Raw genomic sequence first — 4722 nt, 5'->3', positions numbered from 1 at the left:
ATAGTGGAAGTCAATGGAATGATGATATTTTAGCACCTTGTGCTACATTTGATGAAACCATTTTATGTTGGTAACACTGTCAAATGTTCATGGGGAGAAGACATGTTCATTGATATTTTAACAAGGTAATCTTATATTTCTTTTATATTTATTGTATAATTGGATTCACAATAAATGGTCATCAAAGACTCCTCTGAGTTCAGTATTTTTGTGATTTTACTTTTCACTTAGGTGAATAATGAAGAAACACACGTGTGATCCTGATTTAAAACTGTCACCAATTTTCACTATAAACTTTTCAGTCACAAGCCCGATCCTCATTAATTTTAAAACTTTGTAAAAATTCTATTGGCCTGTAGAATAAATTCTTGCAGTCTTACCACTTTATTAAAACAAGTAAGGGACACAATACACCATGACCAGGATCTACAACGTACGTCACGTGATATTTGTAAGTGTCCAGCCGCCATTTCGGGAATTTCGAAGCGATCAAAGAAATCTATGATTAATTTGCCATGAAAGCATGTACAGGTAAGACTATATAGACAAGAACATAGCATTAATAGGTTTTAAATGCGCCTAGACAGAGACGCAAACCTTGGTGATGCACAGCATCGAGAATCTGTATGTAGGACTTCCTTGCAGAGCCATACACTATGTGAGACGAAGAATACACTCTATTCTGTGGTTCCTGATTATATTAATTGTTGTCATATGGAGGTGGGTGAGTAATAAACATTTGGATGTCCTTGCTTTCTATTTTAACATGTACACACAATACTTAAATATATCATAGTTGTATTTTATCTAATAAATATCATATTGTTGCAGCATTTTATTGGTGAAAATGGTCCCAATGAGCAGTACCCAGATCCCATACAGGCAGATGGTTCCGCAATGAAGCCCAGTAGGAAAATAAAGAGGAGAGGAAGCCCTGCAAAAAGCAACAAAAGTAGACTGAAGCTGTTTTTTCCTGACAATGTACAGTGAGTATTATATAGTGAAATAAGTTTATTCAATATTCGATTTTGCACCACGAGCACTTCACATATTTGTTAACTTGTGATTTATCTGATCCAACTATACAGTCCTTGGATGGTGTAAACTTCCCACTAACACCATACACCATTTCACCATACACCTTGTACCATTACACCATACACGTTACACCTTTGCACCATACACCTTACACAATACACCATTACCCATTCTATCTACACGATCCGAAATTACCCATATTGCAATTAAATTTCCAATATTAAGATTATTATTTTTGTTTATGTTTACAATTTGAAAAAAAAACAAAATAAAAAAAACTTCGTTTTCAACTAATGAAATGTCGTACACCATCATTCACACCATTCCCGATAACACGTTCCACAATCACACCATTCCCCATACACCATTACACCATTCCCCTTACACCATACACCATACACCATAGCACCATACACCTTACACCATACACGTTTTTTGGGGAAGTTTACACCATCCAAGGGCTGTAGTTTGTCTATTCATGTTATACAAATATAAAATTAATGATACTGCATAAATTGGGAATATACAATGCTTCGAATTCAATATGATTTTATTTATTGACCACAATTTAATGCATAATTTTTTTTTTCTTCTCTTTGTTCATTACCACTACAATTAATTTGTCTGCTTATAATAAGTACATGTAAATGTAGTGAAAACTGATATTTTTTTCTTTTAGAGAAGATCATAAACAGGATCAGCCTTCAACATCCCATATCGATGACTTAAATAAATCATCACAAACTGATGAACAATGTAAGTAATTATTGTCCAACATTTTCATACAGATGGTAAATCTATTTGCTTTTTTAGCCCTTCAATAAATGTCTTAGCGAAATCTCGAAAATAGGATGCAAGTGTATTGAGCATATCATTCATGAATACAATGTCTGGTATTATCCGTTCAGTATGTAAATCACATTGTGTAAACACAATAAATTCACTAAAGTCACACCCTGTTATCATGCGTTGTCCTTGTATCTGAGCGTAATACTCATGATCTTATCTTAATTTCAGTTGTCCATCATTTTCTAAATAAAAATCTCTTATCTCTTCACTTGCTTGAATTAACTTCATGGTTCTTGCTGTGTATAAAGGCATTTGATTTCGACTATCCCACTCTGTCCATTGTCACACAATATGCCATCAGGGGAAGCACCAAGAACATGAAGTTTTTGTTAACTACTAGACCACATTCATGAAAATGTCTATCCTTGTACTCTATGAGATATTTTGCTTTGGCTGATTTTTCATGTCGCTTCCCATAGTCAAGTGGAGCTGCACTTATTTGTTTTGAATTAAAAATACTTGTCAAAAAATTGTCTGATGGGGCAGATTTCTTTTTAACACTCTGCCAAAATTTGATGACGTAAAACGATACTGCCCAGCCTCAAACCACCCCTAACAGTGGGATTGTTGTCTTGTGTTGAGTTCTAATGCTTGATTTTCGAAATCGGCATAATCATTATTAAGAATGGTAAATTCATGAGGAAGATGTACAGGAGACATATTTAACACAGACATATTTCCACAACCTCAGCAACAGCACTCTTTTTCAAATTTCTGGTCTAAAAAATAAGAAATAAATGATTGCACTATTACTGTATATCATTATTCATACATGTTTATGCATCATATATTAATTTTTGCAATATCTTTATTTCAGGATTGTCTCCACTGGATTTACTTGCAGCATCTATAGAATGCCATGAACTTAAAAATGAACTTATTTTAAGGAATGAGGAAATAAGAAACTTTAAGGAATCTGTAGTCGTCCTAAAGGAAGTAAATAAAACACTGAAAGAACAGTTAGCCGAAAGAAGCACATTTGGCATAGAAAGTGTTCGAGTCAAAGAAGAAAAAATTAAGGGGCTGTTCAAGTACTACACAGCGATAACATATGTTCGATTCTTGGCATTATTTTCTTTTTTAATTCCACCAGACTTCTCCCTCGAGTATGAGAAATGCAGGACAGATTTGAAAAAATTATCTCAAATTGATTGTCTTTTTCTTGTTTTAGTCCGTCTTCGACACAACTTCGGGCTCAAGGATATAGCCATAAGGTTTGAAATCATTACACAATCTGCAAGCAGCCTATTCAATACATGACAGTACAATGCACATACATTGGAGCTAGCACCAACAAGGCATGCTAACTGAAGCATTTTAGTTAAATTTAAGACGGTTTCCGTGTAAAACGAAAGTGGCCGCATTCGTTTTCATCCAAAATATTGAAATGGAAGTTGTAATAATACATAACATATATAAAGATAGAGGACGAACTAGGATACGGCCACTTTCGTTTCTAACAAAAACCATCTGAAAATTGACATTTTTTCGCATATTTGGTAGATTTTTTTCATATTTGAGCATTAATCGGATCGTTTTTTTATGACTAAATAAGTAAAAATCTTTCACATAATTTTATTGAATCATATGAAATAGACACTTAAGTGTGTAAAAAGTCGTCAAAATCTTTCGTCAGATGAAACTGAAATTTGAGGCCAAAATCGGTCCTTACCGGACCTACTCCTATTCACACTGGCAGATTTTCGTTGACACGTGTCTTTGTTAGACTCAAATGAAACATATGATTGACAGATTTACACCTGTTAAGAATCTATCATGTGATGTTACTACCACTTGATGTTACTAGGACAAGCATATGTGTGTCCAAGTATGATTTACTTAGGAGATATCTCGTTTGATATCACGTTTATTTTTATAACTGGCTTTATGAGTTGACTTCCATTGATATTTGTGACGTGATATATAAATCATTGATTGCAAAGATGTCAGTATATTGCTATGTCTTCCCTGGTTCAAAGTCACAAGAAAAAAACATATAATCAACTTATAAAACTTGAAAGTAACGTTTTCTCAAAATTTCTATTGAGCATGTCCCCATTTAGTAAGAATCTATCCTGTGTGTCCCAACTTGATGTTACTAGGACAAGCATAAGTGATTTACTTAGGAGATGTGTGTCCTAGTTTGATTTACTTAGGAGCTGATTGATATCACGTTTATTTTTATAACTGGCTTATAATTTGACTCCCATTGTTATTTGTGACGTGATATATAAATTTGTTGTTTATGATACAGGAAGAGACCGGACAGGATTGAAATACTTTAGTTCTACCGGACTTCAAATTTCATAATTTTTATTTTTTTTTATTTTTAGGAACACTGGTTACTCTCCATGTTGGAGCACAGTGGTTTCTTGGAACCACTGAAGAATGCAGTCAAGTGCGTAGAGAGCAGTCTATATCCCGGTCGATACAACCCAGCCACACGTCATGCCTGTCCAGTGGAATTACTCGGCATACATGCCTACTTCAAGAAAAGACCTGTTTCCCCAATCATCATAACCTTCCACCATGCAAGAATACCAAAAGATAGTTACCGAGATACGACCATCGAGAGTGAAACACAAAAGGAAAGAGGGTCTATGGTGCTGTTCAATAAATGTGTTTCGCTCTTCTTCATTTGTAGTGGTGAAGATCTGGACTATGATACTGGTTCCAGGTGTTATTTTGTGAAAACGAGCAGGAACTTTCCACATTGTGATGTACCTGAGAAAAATGTTTCAGCCCCACTGTTGTATGCTGAGGAAAATGGAGTCATTTGGATTCCAAAACTTCCCGACTTGTGAATGAAATGTATGCCGTGTCTTGACGTTCGTC

General features: G+C 34.7%; 1 long non-coding RNA gene across 1 annotated transcript; it reads left to right on the top strand.

Moving 5' to 3' along the window:
- The first annotated feature begins 718 nt into the window (after positions 1–718).
- LOC139494819 (uncharacterized) lies at positions 719–3127 on the top strand. Its single transcript, XR_011657170.1, has 3 exons — positions 719–986; positions 1718–1794; positions 2705–3127. It is a non-coding gene; the product is annotated as an uncharacterized lncRNA (long non-coding RNA).
- Positions 3128–4722: the final 1595 nt, after the last annotated feature.

The sequence above is a fragment of the Mytilus edulis genome, chromosome 11, assembly GCF_963676685.1.
Source record: "Mytilus edulis chromosome 11, xbMytEdul2.2, whole genome shotgun sequence".
In the NCBI taxonomy this organism is placed as follows: Eukaryota; Metazoa; Mollusca; class Bivalvia; order Mytilida; family Mytilidae; genus Mytilus; species Mytilus edulis.
Note: the sequence above shows the minus strand (reverse complement) of the source record. Positions and strands in the feature narration are given on the sequence as shown.